The sequence below is a fragment of the Acanthochromis polyacanthus genome, chromosome 8 (assembly GCF_021347895.1).
Source record: "Acanthochromis polyacanthus isolate Apoly-LR-REF ecotype Palm Island chromosome 8, KAUST_Apoly_ChrSc, whole genome shotgun sequence".
In the NCBI taxonomy this organism is placed as follows: domain Eukaryota; kingdom Metazoa; phylum Chordata; class Actinopteri; family Pomacentridae; genus Acanthochromis; species Acanthochromis polyacanthus.
Window position 1 is genome coordinate 15,231,930 of NC_067120.1, and position 20,315 is coordinate 15,252,244.

The 20,315-nt window shown below is 41.9% G+C and overlaps 1 protein-coding gene across 2 annotated transcripts in view; it reads right to left on the bottom strand.

Annotated features, from left to right (window-relative positions):
• Positions 1-20,315, bottom strand: part of LOC110959685 (potassium voltage-gated channel subfamily D member 2-like) — a 33,593-nt gene that overhangs the window by 5,927 nt on the left and 7,351 nt on the right. The window lies entirely within an intron of this gene.

Consider the following 20,315-nt stretch of genomic DNA (forward strand, 5'->3'; position numbering starts at 1 on the left):
TTGTTTTAGCATGTTAAGCTGTTGTGTGTTTAATGTTATTTTTAATAGTCTTGAAATAGTTACAATGACCTTGGAATATTTCACCACTTCAAATAAGAAGTCACACAATTGAAGTGGGTGAGGAATAAATAGGACTTGTCTGAAGTTTCTTCTTCTTGGCCTACTTTCTGCATGCCATCATGATGCTCCTCTTTTAAAGCCCTGTTTCATATATAATTACACACCTGCTGGCATCGGTTAATGCTTTCACGTCGCGACCAAATGCGCTACATATCCTCTGTGACCTCTGTTAGCCAAACAGCTTGTGAAAGATACAGGGAGTAGTATCACATCGAGTAAAAGCAAAATGGGAAGGGAACAGTGTGATGCCGAACCCTGGAGAGAGTGTTTAAGGCTGTGGGTCTCAGCAACAGCCACTGGTGTGTTTTGTTCCTCTTCCCACATCATTATGGGCCTTGAATATGGAGTGCAGATGCAGAGTGAGACAAACAATTCACATTCAACATAAAGAGAAAAACAGCTCTTTGCAAATTATGCACAACACTGATCTGATGGCGCACCTAAGCTCCAGAAACAGCGTGTTATTTTTCAAATGCTGAACGGGCTGCATTTAGCATAAACAGATTAAAGTCTGTGCAAAGCAACCTCAGAGATTTGTTAGGAAATAATTGCTAAAAAAAAAAACTAAACATGTAAAAACTATGAACTAGTACTAATTTGTGGAGTTAGATTGTTAAATGTTTTCCATTATTTTAGTGTTGAAACAAAATCCTGACACACTGAAACCACAATTATCTTAACCTCTCTCCCAATCACTATTAAAACTGGAGACTATTAAGATCACTGGTTCTTATTGTGGGTTACTACAGCTACTAACCAGCCAGCTAGCTTCATTTGCAAACGCATCCTCAACTCAGGATCACCACCATTACCAGCCTCTGCAGTAAATATTCTACACCAGGTAGTTTCAGGAACATTTATCGAATACAAGGGAGGTTTACGGATAATTTAGTGAGTGGGTCCAAACCTCTCATCCAAATGTACCCCAATGAGAAGAGCTACCATGTGTGGTAATATTATAATCATAGTAGGTAACTTAGTCCACAGTAACAGTCATTTTTATTGGTGGTACCTGATTATTATTACATGGTTTGGAATAATTTTCACGTACAAGGTACCCTCAAAAAGTTCTTCTTGTGCATCTGAAAATCTCTATCAACATGACCCAACCAGTATGCCAAGGATCATCGGTGGTAAAGCTGAGATCCAGAGTCTAAATAAAAGTCTTTGTAGTGGAGGAGCTTACAAGACCAAAGAGCACAGGGCAGGAAAGAAGTGTGGTGAGAGCGTCCGTGTCATTTTCTTTGACTACATGGCATTTTACACATTCTGTTCATCTTCACAGATCAGACTGTCATTTCCAAGTTCTACCTGTAGCACCCTGTGGCTTCTGAAGAAGAACATTTTTGCACAGATTACCTGAACTGTTGCACGATATCACTGCTTCAGGACAATGTCTAAGGAATGCTATCAGAATTACATCACCGCCCACAATCATCCAGTTATCCAATCCTCGCTTTCCACAGAGCCCGTGCAGTTCAAAACCAATCTCCAGGAAAACACATTAGCGTGTTACAGAGGCCGGTGTTTGGGTCAGTGGAGCAGAAGAACAATTCTTCCTCGGCATCTAATCGTGCGTAAAAGTCCGCGTTATGGGCGCCGTTTGGAATATAAAGGGAAGCTATTTTGCCGTCAGTGTCGGCAGCAGGATTGGAATATTTCCTTGTTGGAGTTTTCTAGGAATTGCTAGCGTGAGTGGAGCCAAGGCCGACCTGTTACCGACTGACTGGGCCACGGTGCCGTGAGTACTCAGTGTAAATAAATAATACATGCTGTCACTGCTGAGTTGTTGCACTGCGCTGATGGACGCTTTTCCAGTGACTCAATGTTTGATTTGCTGTTTTGGTTTTGTGGGAAAATATCCGCAGTAAAACCCGTTACGGATTTTTGAACCGCGATTCGCGTTGTGTTTGGATTGAACTGAACTGTGGGGAAACCGGGGCGGACTATTACCTGGATGGGTTGAACTCACGATTGCAACACACACATTCACCCATCTCCATTGTTTGCTGGTTTGTTTACCAAATACACTTCCTAAATGCTGAATTGAGTTGTGTTCTGTCTTTGCTTCAGCATTTAGCTTTGTTTTGTTTTTGTGCTTGGATTCATCCACTGGTTGCTTCCCTAGTTTTGGATGACGATATGACTATTTTGGTTGAGTTTTCTTATATGTCCAACTTGACTCTGACCATCAAAGCCTGCTATTAATGCACCTGCTTATTGCACACTTTCTGGCAACACCAACACAAGTGTCGCTTCCCTACTTGCTTTCCTCCGATGCTGTTCAGTATGAATTGTCACCATTTTTACCCTGGTGAAGCAGATGCATTGATGCAACTGCAAAAGTGGATGGGAGCCTTCCAAGAGTGGCAGGAGCGCTGGGAGCAGTGTGTCATTACACAAAGTGACTATTTATAGTATGGCAGCTGAATTTAAATCAGGCCCAGTTTTTGGTTTGGTGGAGACTCTAAACTTTTTGATCACATCTCATATTGTTGCTAATACTGTTGCATGTAATTTCACACTAGCCTTGTTCTGTTAATGGAGTCCATGGGGAAATACACTGCTGATCCATGGGTTATTTTTTTTTATGCACATCAGTACGGCTATAACGAATAATTATTGGATCTTTGCAATTCTGCGTTAGTGGATAATTATAAACATGGACTAAGGGACACCTCACCTTACTTGAGAGTGGGGGAGGAGGGGTACAATTAACATTAGCAACCACCATACACCAGTGTGGTTAGTAAGATTTGTTATGTTGGTGTGAAATCTGGCACTTGAACCCTGTGGCGGACCAAACAACCGAACCAAGACTGTTTGCAAAAGTGGGTCTTAGTGGTGCGCTTTGTGTGTGGTGTGGAATCAAATGATGTGCAGCCCCAATGAAACTGCTAGATGGAACATTTTTAGGGTGTAGTGGTTTACTGAGACTGAAGAGAGGATGCACCTTTCCTGTGACTTGGTTTGGTTTCATTGCCTTTAGCAGACACACTCCCAGCTAGTGATTTTTAAAATGTTTTTTTTTTCACGTAATTTGAAGTGGTTAATAACACATTTCAATGAATACATATTTATTTTGCTGCTTTGGGATTTTATCAGCTGTACATATGTAAAATGGGACTGATCCCCGATCCATCACATTAATGTTCCTGTCTTGTATTAGAAAGTCAAACCTGTCTGTTATCAAAGTAAAGCTACAATCAAACTGTCTTCACGTCCTCACCTTCTTTACACTAGCAGACACCTCCGGTGCCACTTAACAAGCTCTACCAAGCTTAACATTTTTCCTCAACCAGAGTGACATTCTGCTGCAACACACAGGGCTGATTATTGCTCAACATCATTACATAATTACGGGGGGGAAAATCCTGATTTCTCCAAGGCAATTAATTGAACTAAAACGCAACCCTGCAAATCCTTCACAAATAATTTGAACATAACCGCATGCTCACAGATAGCCCTTTGCTGACATGCTAGGCCACAGGTGCCATTTAAATGCAATGTCGGTGAATGATTCAGAGCATGTATGTTTTCTCTTGTCATCTAAACATCCCTCTGAGTGCTGCAGAGGATCAGCAGCTCACAGGATTGCAGGTGGGTGAGATGAATGATCGAGACCCTAATGCGCAAATGACCTGAGAAGACCATTACCTCCTGAGAGTAAGATGAATGCAGGTAGGAAGGGATATCAGCATTGCTCAGTGGCTGTGACAGCAGCGCGTCTCTCGAGTGAGGGAGGGTAATGTGAATGTATCGCTACACGGGAGGTTGACTATTTCATAAATGAAGTTGTCTAATGCCCACAGCCGTCTGCTTGAGTCATTAGCTTCAGGTTTCCATCACGTTGGGCCCCAACAGCCTGGGCTTTTACAGAGCTTGGGTGGAAAGATGTAAAAGTGGACATTTTAATATCACGCTTGATGGGTCTTCATGTACAACAGTTTGCTTTCAAGTTGACTAATCTCACACAGATGTCATTAGTTTTACAGTTCATTACAGGTCAGGTCATTTTTCCATGTAATCACAGACGACGCCTGACAGCAGGTGTCAATTATAGATTCTGGATGAACTGTTGAAAGCCTATTAAGAGATCCATATTAAAACGCAGGACAGCGTCACCTCACATGAGTGCAGCTGCTCACATGTGATTTATTCCAGTGGGCGGAGTGGCAGAATGCTGCCACGTCAAGTGTGGAATACAATGTGTTGCAGTCCTTCCAGCGAGTGTCGTCTTTTGAAAGCAAAGCATAGTTGTGAGAAGGTGAAAAAAAGAAAGGAGCAAGCGCACTCTGGAGAGAAGCACTAACAGTGATGGATTGTTCATAAGGGGGGAGCTGAGATACACAAAGCTCTGCCTCCTGGATGATGGCAGAGGTAGGAATTAACAGCAGCGACAGATTAAAGTAATGTTCCTGCTTTGTTCTTGTTGTCTCTGACTACCAGGTACCCACGTTTGCTACCCCAAGCTGACATGGGTGAGACACGAAGATGGATGGCCAGATTCTTATCCTCACTGCAGAGGAGGAAGAGGAATGTCGGAATGACTGAGTATCAATTCCCCAGTTCCACCCACCTGAAACCATACTGTGCTCGCACTCGCGCCGCTCTTAAAAAGCAACGCATTCTGTAGAATTGTCCTACGGTGAGACGACAGCATTGCAGATGAAGCCCGGCACGGTGAGGGAGTGAAACGGGGGGTTTGCCTCAGACGATGCAGGAGAAATGTCAGACTAAAAGGAATATTTGAATTCCAGAACCGGGGGATGAATGTCCCCGCCTGGCTTGGATAATAGACCAATCAAACATTCATGAGTCCCTGTATCAACCTGCGTGGCAGAGTTTGTGCGGTTGACCTTAAAAGCGGTGCGGTATTCTATCAGAGGTGCTCTGAGACAGATTTCTGTACATGACCTCACCGCCTCACAGCGAGCACTGACACTCCAAAACACGAATGCACCTGGACACACACACACACACACACACCCGCAGGCAAGTCACGATAACATGCACTGGTTTGTGTGTGTAAAGAGGCCTTTAATTTGACATCTAGTTAAACCAATCCCGCTTTCTAAAAAAGCAATCTTGTTCCTTGATTGTCTTCCAGAACCCTGTGTCTGAAATCTGACTGCCATCTGGTTAGTGGGAAGTGAAGGGAAAAAACCACACACAAGATATCTGGATGACTTTACAGACACGTCATTTGTTTACTTGTCTTCTCGGCGACAGGGCAGGTTCTTTTCTTCTGAAATCAAAGTAAACAAAATGAAATCTTTTTTTAGTTAAAATAAGCTTAGGTTGTAGAATCTGACCTTTTCTGGTCATTTGCAGCCCGTGTCTGCTGCACACAAATAAAGTGTTTGGGGATTGGTGAGAGAATGGAAACACTTACAAACGTAGGATGCGTAAACCCCTCTTAAGTGAGCTCAGGCTCAAGTTTCTGATATAAGCACAGCGGTCTAAAATAAGTCCTGCTGTCCCACCAACTCACATTCATTCCTAACAGCTTAGTAATGCTGACAATTAGGATCCAAGAAGGATTGTGGCAGATCGTTCAGCTGAGAGGACTTTGTCAACTGTATTAAAATCCATTCATCCACTGGCACCTCTGTCATGGTACTTGTAACTTCCACTTCCTGGATTTTACCGTGAAACTAGCTCACCTACTTCAGAAGTGACTGTTGTAAAGTGGAGTAATGAAAGCAACAGGAACGTCTAGCATTCAAAAGACCTCATAGTATTCGATTCCATTGTTGAGCAATCAAGGTCAAATGGAGAAAAAAACCTGTGATGAAGACATTGAAGCTGCTGGACCGTGAGGTAGCATCCTATTAAAGCCTTCATGGTAAAGACATTAAACCTCTCTTTCATCAAACTGCACTTTGATCTACTCCACTTTGATATTTCAATGAGAAGCAGTGGAATGAAACTAATTTAATTAATACATTAACCATTTTGATTCATCAGCTGATTAGAATGAAGATGAATTAAGCACACTGTCCTATCTCATGCGCCATCTATGCATGTTGTTTCATGGCAGTAATTACTGAGGGGCCTGCAATCTGATAATCTAAATCTCAAATTAATTTCAATCTCACCTCCTTCCACGAGAGTGATTTAACTTCACATCCCACTCAGCATTTGCCTCCTATTATCTGAAAGTGGGGATAGTCGCACTGAAGAACATTCGTTGGCATTTGTTGAGTCACAGTGAACTTTCTATGCTAAAACAAGACATTCATTCGAAAAAGCACTTTATCAAAAAAAGTACGTCTAGGTCAACCACTCTTAGTCTGATGCGGCATTAGCATTTTTTTTATCATTTCAAAAGGATGAGATTGGTAGCTTACAAACATGCTCTCTGCATCAAGTATCCTCAGCAAGTCTTTGAGAATTCTGCGAATGCATGATTTTCTGTTTGACCTTCATCGAACATCCCATCGCACACCGACTCCCTATCAGTGCTTCCTGAGGTAATTCACTAGCTCAGTTTCACAGTTCAATGGTTTCTACAGCAGAGACAAGCCCTCCAAACCTGTGAGACCAAAACCTGTCAGTTCATCTGAAACTCCCAAACTGTCACCGACTGTACCAATCAAAAGTTGATCGTGACAGAGAGAGGCATTAAAACTATGCAGGGACAACGGGATAGTGGCAAGGTCGGGAAGTATTAGATACCCTTAAAGTGATGACATCTCCTGCAGGCGTGATGTGAAATGTAAAGCTACTGCAGAGGATGTCAGAAGGGTGTCAGAGTGGACACGACACTGAAACCTTTTCTGAGGACTTAACATAGACTCTTGTAGGCATTGCTCTGACCGGCCGAGAAGGGCTTCATTTTTTACAAGTCATGACAAGGAGCAAATGGAGCAATGCAGCACAACAATACGGTTCTCTACACCTTCTCCACAAGGCTGAAAGAGCACAATATTCATCCTTGCTGACAGTTAAATAATAGATGTACCAGAAAAATGTAATTTTCCTCCTGAACTCCATCATGCTATGAACTATGAATTCAGAATTCGACGAAAATGGATTGCACTGCCTACATGTCATAAAGGCATACTAACATGAGTGACAAGAGGATATAAATTTTCTGGGCTTTTGTTTGAGTCGACTGCAAGATTTACGGAGTACTACAGGTGAGGTCGTCGGGGTGGTTATGTCATATTAATAGCGCTCATAAAAATTACTCTTCGTAAAAACAAGAAAGAAAAGGCTGCATGACCAACCTTTACTGCACCAAGAGGCAGTGAATCTGGCCATCGAGCGAGAAAAGAGAATGCAGTATTCACAGACAAACAAGGCTAAGAGAAGGCAGTTGAATAAAAGAAAAATCTCTGTGGTGCATCATATATTTATATTATTAATGCACCAAATGTACATCTGTTTTGTTTTTTGGTCAGCACGTTAAAATATTAAGCACATTCTGTATTTATCCGTCTCCACCATGAACAGACTGTAACACAGTGCAAATAAAAATCTTTGTATTGCCAGATAGACTGGCAGCATCACTAGAGGCTAGCACCCTGCAAGAATTTCTCAATGCAGTGGCACAGCTACTGAATGTACCACTGCAGTGCTGGGAGATATACTGCAAGCTTTCAGGATTGTGAAACACAATAAATGAACATGATCTCCAACATGATCCCTAAACACAAAATATCATTCCTGATGTTCTGCACTGCATCTCTGGCTACAGGCTGGGAGCACAACATCCAAAATGCTGCCTCTCTTGGGTCTGGACACCAAAGACTGATGGGATTAAGAGTGTGTGGGCTGATAGGACTCTGCTCTGATGCTATCCCTCAGATATACATCATTATAGAGAGGGGAATCCCACAGGCGCTGGGATTAGCCCGCTAGATTTTCACTGCAGGTGATAAGGGAGGGAAGGAGAGGCTGGCAGAACTACACAACATAATGGGGAGATGGGAGAGCAGAGATAGGAGGGAGTCAGAGGACCGCACTGCCTGGTGTAACACGTGTGGTAGGAAAAACAGAGCGCTCGTGTATGAGTAACTGTGAACAATAGCTACAGGGAAGGACAACTTTGAGATAGGTGAACATGGCAGACTCTGTGGGCCAAACTGCGCAGCCTGGATGTTAAACCGCAGTAAAATTAAATGGGAAGCAGATGTGATGGATCACTTCTTTATGCTTTCCACAGCCCAGCCTCTGCAGATTTGGGAGAGGGTGCAGCTGAAGGTTGGCATGTGAAGTTCACGGAGACGGCCATAGCATGTGTGGCCAAATGGCAATCGGTGTTAAAGCATTGTAAATGAAGATTTTGTGGTGCAGTGGTGTCAGTGCAGCTTTGATCGTCCAGCTGAACGTTCAACCCCGGAGTGTCAGGAATTACACAGACCCAATAAAGGCCAATACAGTTCCACTCTTTTAGCCATGCAGACACAGATAAACCATATAGAATAATCCCTCACGTATAGGTCTGGCAAAGGCACCTCAGCTCTCTCGCTCACATATCAAACATGAATTCCCCCAGCCTTCCAAATCCCAGCTTAACCCTCACCCCGCATGACATTAGCATGCATGCCCTTTCTCATTTGGGAGATCTTCTTAAGAGTCAGGGATGATAAAAAGCTTTCCTCTCTACCGCTCTTCCGTTCCTGACTTTGACTCACCCTTCCTCAGCCTGGTCCTGCCTGCCTCTAACTATGAGTTGGAGATGAAACGCTTCATTCTCTTTCTTTTCCTCCTCCTTTTCTATTATCATGCAGTGCTGGCACAGGCCTGCTTGACATTTTTCTTTTCTTCTGCTCCTCTCCAGTCTCTCAGTCTACACCTGCTGACACTTGAGAAACAACTGCTGTCCTATGCAAAAAAGCACCCCATCCCACCCATATTATGTCACGTCACCTTTACTTCAGCTCCCCGGCGTCGTGATTACAACCAATTCCTTGTGGCAATTTCTTTTAATTACTAGATGAGTGACTTGTCTGTATCAATAGAAGCTTTATGAGGGTTGAGTTTCTGCATGGACCCGTAAAATTGCATGTCACCCTGCAAATATGCAAATGTTGGAATAACAGTTTGCGATGTGTTGGTGGGAGGTCTGGCAGATGCAAGGCTTCGATCAGTCAGGATATGATGCAACCGAGGTAAACTGACTCAAACATTGCTCAGTCTAATTTGTCATTCCATGTTTAGATTTCTGCCAATCCTCCTTACATTACTCCAGAAAGCCAGGGGCTAAAAATATATTCCCGCAACGTCAGTATAATACTTTGATAATGCAATTACACTGCTTCGTGGCTGAATGGGGAGGGCAAAGGAACATGAGAGAAGGGTTGGAAGTATGAAGGGGCGCCAGAGCTCTGGATTATAGGAGAACGTGATAATAAAATGAAATCATCAGACACTCAAGCGATTATGCTAATGAACTCATTCCATATTCATCATAGGTTAATCGGCATGCAGGCGAGAGAGCAGTGGCATTTTGGTGAACACAAAAAAGCTTTGATCGGGCAGGCAGCACGTCGCCTCACCTGGAATGTAAAGTCCTGCGGCCGGGTTAAAGGTGACAACTCAGAATTCTAGAGACGATCAATTAGGAATAGCAGCAATGGCCTGAGTAATAGCAGCGTTAATAGGATTTAGCTGTGTTATTAATTGCATCGTCTTCATCTCTGAAATACCAAAAACATACTCGACAAAGCACAATAGGATGACGCTCACAAGACCAGCAGGCACCAGAATGGCCTCACACTGCAACATAATGCACATAAGAACGTGATGTTCTGTGCTGATGCTCAAGTACAATTGGCCAGATGAGGTTTTCTAAGTGACCCCTGTGACCTTTGTTGTCTGATCAGGTGATGGAGGAGTGAAAAAAAATGTGGAAGGTCTTGTGGATTAGTGCCTCTGTGCTGGAAAGGGGAACTGGTCCAGGAGCCTCATCACACTGACAGCAGATTAGTGCTCCGCAGCGCCAGAGCAGACGGTGCAAGATTAACTTTGATGTGCGATTCCACACAGAGCAGCCGCTGGATATCAACTTCCTCCACCAAATGGCCCCTTAACTCTGAGTTTGCAGCGTGTGCATTCATGAGTTGCAGTATCTAAAAATCTGCTTTTTTTTTTTTAAACGACAGACTACTGTATCACCAGATTTTGGACACATGAATTGCTCTTCCTGTTAATATAGCACCGACAGTAAAGAGACATTTACAAGGATTTTAAACTGAAGCATGCCACTTCGTGTTATTATTCATTTAGGCTTGCATTTAAATTTACTTTTTTTTTTTATCAAACAGTCAGTGTGTTTCTTTTAATTAAAGGGGCATATCAAAAATGTTATGCATGAGAATCAGTTTCCTCATAGTGAGCTTTAATACTTATCTTGTACAAACAGATGTATCACGTCTTCTGTGGATCTCGGGGAGCTTTAGAACTCTGTGGTGTCATCAGGGTTATCTGTGCTTGGGCTTGGAGACATCAAGGAGTTCGAAAGATGCAGAAATTTACAAGTTAGGAAGGATTTAATGGTCCGTGTAACAGGTTTGTTCAGTTCCGCCATCAAAAATGAATCACAAGAAAAATGTGATTGAAACTTCCATTATCCTTTTTTTGATTACTTCACATATGGATAATTGTCTCTTGGTTTAACTTTTAATTGTTCACATTTGAGTTGCTACGGAATCAGACTGTTGAACAAAAACTAAAAATAGTCCATTCTATATTTCCAGTTTCTTCAGTTGTTTTGCGATCAGACTGTACCATTACAGGTAGTCACAAACTAAGTGCTGCAGTCCCGTTATGTAGTCTACTTACCACATCTGACCATTTTTCCCTTGATTCATTTTGATTGTGCAAATTGAACAAAGAACTGCAGGGACTTTTGGGACTTCTTAATCGATTCTAATCCATTTTGATCATTCTCTCTTTTTTCAATTATGTGCCAAGTCACCTTTACTTCAGCTCCTCATCATCATGATTACAACCAAGTCCTTGTGGCAATTTCATTTAATTACTAAGTGAATTGCTGTACTTTATTGACAGAAGTTTTACGAGGGTTGACTTTCTGCATGGACCCACAAAATAGCATGCGACCCTGCTAGCATCCAACTAACTACTAACCTTAATGTGTATAGGAGGGAGCTTAGGAAGCGTTTGAAAAGTTGAGATGTGATGCAGTCGAGGAAAACTGACTCAAGCATTGCTCAGAGTCTAATTTGTCATTCTATGTTTAGATTTCTGCTCATCCTCCTTACGTGACTTTAGAAAGCCAGACTGTTTGTACAAAGTCTCTCAACTATATGAGAACATTTTTGGAATCAAAAGTTTAAACTATTAGATATAAATATGAAAACATAATTGATGACACTACCATTTACTGGAGCTGAAGGTGATGATTTGGCCGACTGTTCAAAACCCAAGACTTACTTAATTTTCATATTTGATGAGTTGAAATCAGTAACTGTTTTAAATAAAATTCAAAAAAACTACTGCGCCTGCATGTCAACTGATCAATCTTCATGAAAAGTGGAAAAACTCACTGAGCTGAAAGCTCCAAAAAGGCAGTAAATGGACTTGCGTGGATTGTTTTGTCAAACTACTGTTTCTTCAGTCAAAAATTAACTTTTATTGGTGACTAATTGCTTAGGTTTCAATCTGCAGCCTGTAGGCAGATTAATGTGACAGCAAAAGGCATAAAAATACACACAGGCAAGATTTAGGGGGAGCAATTCATATCATGCTCAGAATTTGTGTAAAGGTGGAAGTATCAGAATAATACATGAAGGAGGAAAAGGATCAACTTTCCTCATGCTCAACACCAGAAAAACTTCTAGATTCTATTTGAGCTGCAGCTTTAAATTGTCTATATCAGCTTTTTACACCAAACAGCTGCAGCCCCTCCTATTCAGGTTTGCTTCCTGTACATACAAAGCGACGCAGACATTCAGAAGAGTCGCTGCTTTCTATGGGATACTGTAAGTAGATACAGAACCCAATACAGATTCTGGCCTCCGAGCATTTGTCGCACTGATTAAGTATTTTACATCCCTCGGAGTGAGCGTCTTTGAAACAAACAACAAGGTACAAATTCCAGCCGTTTAAAAAAAAAAAAAAAAAAGACAGCTGCAAGTTCAAAGGGACACTTCAAAATCTCACTGTGAAACTGAGGGGAATAGCGGAGGTTGGGATGAGACAGAAAGAGTGGCGAAGCGTAAAAATGTACTGAGCGCTCTCTCAGAGAGTGTGGACAGCAGCCAGGCTGGCAACAGCAGCGAGCCCAGATAACAGCAAGTACCAGGAACCAGTGAGAACCTGTAGGGAAGTATTGGGAAGAGCAGCATCTCTTGTAACAGCTGCTGACTGGCCCCTGGGGCAGAGTGGAGCTACGAGCTGCAGCCATATCTGCCATCGCCACACCTGCATCACGCTACTTCATGCGCTTTGGGGACATCATTACTTTTCCCATTTCACTCCACGAGACTTCTCCTGTCAAATCAAAAAAGGACACGGAAAATAATAACTTAGGTCCGTGGCCAGAACGACGACGACAACAACGTAACCAAAAGGTCATTTTGCCAGTGAAAATTGGTCTTGCATCCACGCAGTCAGAATCAGTCATCAGCGGACGCACTGCTGTGTCTGCTCTCACAGTAGGGGTTTGCGGAGTCTGAATTAAACTGACCCCGGGCCAGTGTGTACCTAATGACACAACTGCCATTATATATAACTTCAACATCTTTGTCACTGCAGAGGACAGGCCTCTTGATGAATAATGATGTTGCACCTCTGAGGACAGGCGGGGTAAAGGCACAGCTTTGGCCGCCACCACAGAGCGCACATTCAAATGTACCGTTAACAATCGTGACTCAACGAAGGTTATTCATTTTAATCACACCACAGCACGCCCTTCCTTCTACTATCCCAGGGGGTTGCTATATTTAAGCACTTTTTCATTTCTTCGCCTCTATTTTTTTTTTTTCTTGGTCTTGGCTGATGGCAAGGCAATTGCTTTGTGGGACGTCTGCCCTTGAAGAATCAGACAACAGAAGGAGATATTTATACATGCTGTAGATGTGGAGAACGCAAACTGTATCATATCATTTCGTTCTTTGCATGTGCAGCGTAGAGTAATTGACAGTCGCAGCCCACTCCCCACTCTACCCTTTTAGTCTTTATTCCTCTCTTTTCCCTCTCCAAAACATGTGATGCTAGTTTAGTACCTGTACCTCTAAGATTAGCTGTCTATCCTGAGGGAGAGAGAAAGAATTGGAACGTTCATCTCCCATTTTTCTCATTCATTTGCCTGCTTTCTAATTGGACTTCTCCATCTGTTGAGGTCTACAAATTGTCTTCTGGGGATGCTACAGCTAAAACATCCTATCAAACACACCAATGCATTAGGGACTACCTTCTTGGAGTTCTGCCATAGCGGGCACCGAAAGAGTAGCCTGTGTGTGTGTGTGTGTGTGCGCTTGTGTGTGTGCTTGTGTGATGTATAATCAGAAGTCCAGCAGCATACAGCCTGGAGATAAGTAGATATCCAGCATACGTTGAACTCTGATTTGAAGCTGGCAGAATTGGCTGCTTGGGGAATTAATCTATCCACCGCACAGCAGATCTGTAAGCAGCGAGCGACATACTTTAATAAGAATTATTTCACAGGATGACAACGTTGATGGGTGCCCGAAACACAGCGTCAGTGGTATCGACTGCGGTGTCACATGCGCGTTTAATAAATGCCTCTCCCCTGCGATCCCCAAAGATGTTGAGCAAACAGAAGGAAAATATGAAAAAATGGCAAACTTTTTTCGTATTCTTTTTCCAATTCGCACTAGGAGCTGTTAATGATATGAGAAATTGTGTTCCTCATGCTTGTCACTCTTTACATCCCATTGACTGGGAGTTGAATACTCCGGGGCGAGCACTGGAACGTGTGACAGTGTATTTGTGGTGATGATTACAGCCCATTAACTTTGATGGATGCCATTTCATAGAAAAGACGATGGGAGTTGGAACAACAGCGGCGTGGCTTGTTTTCTGTCGTCAACATGTGTACACAGAATTGTGGAGAAGCAAACTGTAGCGCTGTCCATGCAAAATTGATTTTTGGAGCCGAATGAGACCTCTTTGCCTTTGGAGGTAATTGAATGTCACATTCAAGAGGTTGATGCTGGCTCAGTTTCCCAGGATGCTCAGGCATGAGTCTTCTGTGACCTACAGAGGATGGCAGGGACCCGAGCGTCTAACATCACCACATACGCGATACGTCAGGAATGTAAATCATGTGTGTGCCAGTTGTGTTTCCATGCATGTAAGAGTGAGCCTGTATGTGCAAGTAAATGAACCTAAGCTGAATCTGAAATTGATTGCAGAGTCTGGCATTATTAATGTTCACCGTGTGGGCAGCTTTCTTCTGTGCTGAACTCTCGTACTTCTCTTTACCTTTTGGCCTCAGTCAAAATGAAACATATTTCATTTCATTGCTGGCCGTTGAGTAAAGATACGGCCACATATGCCAGGAATCTAACTCCTAAGCTTCTCCATAGGGATTATGGGCAATTGGCTAAGGGGAAAATACAAATAATAATCAACTGTTTCTGGTTTTCCTCTAATACCTTGAAAAAGAAGCGAAAATCCCTCCATGGAAATGCAGTCCTTAAGCAGCTGAGATGCTCCTGTGTAGGACACCTGCAGTGAGACATGCAGAGAGGAAATCCTCTAGATGGGAGCTGAACCCGCTCTGCAGCACCACAGGGACAAACAATCCTACGGGAGCTATCATCCATCCTCTTTCAAATCGAGCTTTTAAATTGTTGCCATTTTTTAAGTCAATGAAATCCAGCCAGCACAGCATCAGAAGGCATTGACAAGATGGGATTAGGATTTGTCATATTTCTTACCTTCAACTTTAATATGCTTACCTGATTTAACCTTGTTAGTTTTTAGCCCAACTTACCCCCCTGGGGTGTGTATTCACTACCTGAATGCTAGCTTTGAAAAACTGCCTGAAGTGAATGCATTAAAAATGAAGTTTTTTATTTTTTTAAAACTTTTTACGACAGCTCAGGAAGATTTGGTCAGAAGTTAAGAAGAACTCTGACTCTTTGACAACTAAAAGATCAGAGGGTAATTTAGAGTAGTTCCTTTGTATCATTATATGTACATGTGTAATTATTAATGCATTGTTGTGTGAGAAGCATATTAAAGTTGCTGGTCATATGAGGACCATTTTATTCTATTTTATATACTGCTATTGTATATTTATTTCGTAATTGTATGTACATTTTGTATGAAAAATACCCAAAAAGTAGCAATAGCTGTCAAATAATTGAGTTCAATTAATAGAAGTACCTCAAAATTCTGATTTATTTTTTTTTTCTTCTGCTGGCCTCCAGAGGGTCCTGGTACATGTCACGCAAGTAAACGCCTCACGTGAAGCAACAACATAGTTACGGCACCACGGTGGGTGTCACAGGTGACCCATTAGCAGGTGAACACTGGCATGCTGCATGGGTGCTTTGAATAAAGCTCAGCAGGGTGATTAATGCGTCAGTAAAATGTGAATTGATCAGCACAGTAGCCGGAGAAAGTACAAAGGAAGATATCTTCCAGCAGTCATGTCAAAATGATCTGTGATAACGCAAAGTAGTTCAGTAGGATATTAAAGCAAGAATAAGAGGTCTTTTCATTTTTAGACTAGTTGTACAATTGCAGAAAAATCTCTATGAGGCATATTTACGTTACAGGTATTTTGCAGGTAAACCAACATTTTGGGACCAAAATTTTCAGCCTGTAGGATCTCCATGCTGCCCTCTGACAACGAATGTCTAAATTCAAATTCAATACCAATCCATCCAGGGTTGTTGTGACATTTCAGTCTGGACCAAAGTGGGGGACTGAGTGACAGAACAGCTTTGCCATTTATGAAGCCTCACCAGTAAAGTGGCTAAAATGTCTGCAGCGAGTTGTTTATTCAGAAACCTGGTAGAAAATACTGTGGTTTATCACAATGGGAAAGTAAATTATTCTGAAATACAGACATTGATATGTGCTGCCTTCCACTGCTCATGTAACTGCTCTGAATTTACAGTGGGTGGCCACAATAAAACCATCATCACCGTTTCCCTTTGTGAAGATTTAGTGCTCCCTTCTTGAGACTGTGACAGAAAAGTGAAGATTTAAGATCGCTGTAATTTTTTAAGACAAGAGTTTGTGTTAATTTAATTGTATCACCGCATTGTGTGATTGAAATTTTGATATAGTAAACACCTTTCTGACACAAAAGAAATTACACAAAAACAAGAATTCAATACAATTTTTACAAGCTGGTAGCTATTGCAGAGCTATCGTATTGGAATAGCTGATGCTGCAGTCATATATTGTGAAAACCACCAATATACAGGTTGTAATGGCAACTCTTTAGTCGAAACCGGCCAGATTTTGTATTTCTCACAAAAACTCACAAAAACTGAAGAATGATCATGAACTATTTGTCTTTAAAGAATCCTGTGCTCGGACAAGCTCAAGGTGTCTGAAGGTCTGAACTTGACATAAACTAATGGCACTATAGGATCACCACTTAATTTGTCATCAATCCATATGAGACTGCATAGAGACGGTTAACGAAGAAGAAAATATTAAGGCTGTGCTGATCACACACCTGTGCAAGGGAAATTAGTTTGAGGTGAAGGAGGAAAAAAAGTGCCTGGAGCATCTGCCCTGTTTAGTTTCTGTTTGACCAAATGGCCTACATTAGGTGATATATTTGGCTATTTATAGAAGCTGGGGCAGGCAGGAAACAGCTGCCATGCGTCAGGGTGACAGGCTGACATCCCTCATCTCAGCAGGACCTCCCTGCCAGGCAGACAGGAGGAAGCTCTTTATACCTAAACTGAAATGGGACATAGCCTCTTATCATTCACGCCGCATACAGAAAACTAATAATCTATGGAGCCCATGGCAAAGACTCGACAATGAAACTGGGTTAACAGTGGCTAGTATGGGCAGCTCAATTCAAAGACGCCCTTATGCGTTTTACAGAGCTCTCTGTTTTTTTTAACAGTGAATACTGTGGATTTCATTCAAGTGGGATCAGTATTGATCATGAGAAGCTTTTATTGTGGCATCCTAGCACTGTAAACTGGCACAAGATTCCTCAGCTCCGACAAAAATGAGATGGTTCGTGAAGAGTGAAACGGGGCTTTAAGCTGACAAACAAGCTGAATCAATATTCATGACTTTGCAATGAATCTGCTCTCGTTCAGGTATTATGAATGGCTGTAAACAAAGGTTCAATTAACGTGTTAGCATCAAAGTTTCATCGTTCTCTCTGAAACTGATGACAAGCTTTGCCTTCCGTTTGTCTCTTGAACATGAAAGTCTATATTGATTTCACTGCTCTCGTGGGATATAAGACAGTAACTGGTCTTAACATAACTCACTGTTATACGATGAAACTCTGCCACCAGGAAATGAATGTATGCTATACAGCATTTAAAAGTAGGTACTTTAAAAACTAGGGTAACTGTCAAGGTAATGGATTCCTCTCATTTCACCGCAGCTAATGTTTTGCTGAGAGGCTTTAAAATTAGCATAGCTTTCTTTTTAAAACCTTATCTACATTGATATCCTATCACTCTTCAAATGAGGTGTCAGAAAGGAAAAAGTTACATCACTCTTTGAATTCTTTTGTTTCTGTTTCGCTCACACAGCAGACTGATGGTTGCTGTTAGCTATAATCTCTGAATCTCTGCTGATCACAGATGTTGGCTTGTTGGCTGAGGGGTGTTTTTGATAAAGAGACAAATGTCAGGGGGAGGGATACTCACACTCTGGCATTATAAAAGCTGGCACCATTTCAAGAAATTGTGTTTGCTATGCTGTCCCATGCGCCTGAGAGAAATAATCGGTGGAGTGAGCGACACACACCCCTCCCAGACTCCTCACAGTAATGGGTGGGACCTTCTTCACGTTCCTCACAACTTTATCGTCTTATGTTTGCGCTGCTGGGCTGGATTTTGAGGTGAAGAAGGGGCCAAAGGCTGGTTCAGATCTAGGAGGTGCATTACAATGAAGGCTAGTTTAGTTTTCGCTATAGTAATAGTGGCACCAAAAATAAAATAACTGTTTTCTCCCTCAGTGCTCATTACATCCCAATGTGGGGAGAAGTGTAATGCTCATATAGGCGCAGTGGACATTAAAAATGTTACAGATCACCATGAAAGCAAACACAGCTTGTGCTTTGTATGCTGATTAGTTCAACACTTACACAAAAGTAACAAGTCCAAAGCCATTTACTTGCATATGCTAACCTCTTATTGCAGTGACTCTTTTCCACAATGCTAATGGGACTGTGTGGCTCATATGAATTAATTCTTTTGCTGTTTCAACTCTATACTGAGCTGATAATTAGCTTTCTGACCTTTACAGTAAAACCCAGGCTATAAAAATTTAAACAACTGAGTGGTACTATTTTTCTCCAAAGACACATTTAGTCGCTGTTCACAAATTTAAAAAAATAAAAAAAAAAAGTCTTCGCAAAATGTGAAAATGTTGCATTGAAATCTACAACTACTGCAATAAAAGGACATGAGTGGATTTGGAAAAGGAAGAAACACATCAATAACAGCAAATCCACTGAACATTTTACCTCATCGTAACCAAAACTGTAAATCAAAAATAAGTAACAGACCTACAAAAAGGAGCGAGTCAAGACTGATGTGATTGAACCTGTTCTCAAAGCGATCAGCTGCAACTGCTAAATCTGACGCAACAGAAATGAAACACAACAAATGCTGCATCCATTTTAATCATAGCAGCACTCGGCAGCCTCTTCAGTGAACGTGCCACGCTTGGCAACGTTTGAAAAATGGCACCAGTTGCATTTTTATAACAGATAACGGCCTGGTCCCGGTACAGGGACCTCAGGTTGGAAGGGGTTAAAATCTGTACTGTAAAAATGACACATTGCGGTTTTTATGGTGCTTCTTGGCCAGGAACGGCATCGAAATGACTGCAGGAAGCAAAACACAAGCAAAGGCAGGAATGACTGTCAGCATTTTTTGGCACAGAAAAAGGGAAAAGAAAGACTGCAAACAAATGGAACACAATCAAATCAAGAAACATATGGAGCAATTTAGCAACACTTAGGGAATACAACAAATAATACCTACAGGACTGGAATTACTAACACCAAGACTTGCTTTGGGTTTAAAGACTTGCATTAGTGGGATCGATACAAAAACAAACATAATAAACAGCCTTTTTAACGCATAGACTCTTTGCTTCACTGCCGCGGTTTTTATTTACCATTTAAAAAAAATAACTGTCTTGTATGTAGTTAACGTTGATGATGATGAGAATATATTGAAAAACACACCAATCAGCTTTTATATTAAAACCACTGTAGGTGAAGAGCAGAAAATTGATCGTCTCATTAGAATGCAATGTTCTGCTGGGAAATCCTGGGTGCTGGAATTTCTGTGGATGTTGTAGCGATACGCACCATCCATTTAAACATTGCTACAGACCAAACACACCCTCCTGACTGCAGCAGGGACCCCCAGCAGGACAATGCGTCCCACCCCACCTTAAAAACTGCTCAGGAATGAGTCGAGGAATGTGACAAAGAGCCCAAGATGGTGACTCTGCTTCCAAACTCCCCAGATCCCGATGTGATTGAGCATCCACAGGCACAAACCAACCCACGGACAGACTGCACCAGACACCACAGGACTTCCCTAGAGATCCATGATTCAGTGGGCCAGAGTTGGTTTGGTAGCATGAAGGAGACCTGTGCAGTATTAGGTTTTAATGTTGTGGCTGACGTATATTCACCAGATAAATCCTCCTCCGCTTCATATCACGTTACCTCATTCAATATCACCTCACCTTTTTTTTTTGATTAAAGTTCATAGATGAATATTGGTAATTCTGACCCAGTATTACACATTGTGAAATCAAAACCAAATTTTATGGTTCTGCATATCCTTAGCACGTCTTGTTCTCTTGAATTTATTTTTGCAGAACACATTTTTGATGATCCAGACACAATAACTAAATTGATCAAATGCTGAGCACGGTGTAAACCAGAGGACTAGACCAAAGCGGATCCATTTAGAATACTGTTATACATTTCAACAAAGTGATGAGGAGGCATTATGTGCGTCTGCATACCAATCTCCATGACCACGCAAGCCATTTCCATCTGTATGTAA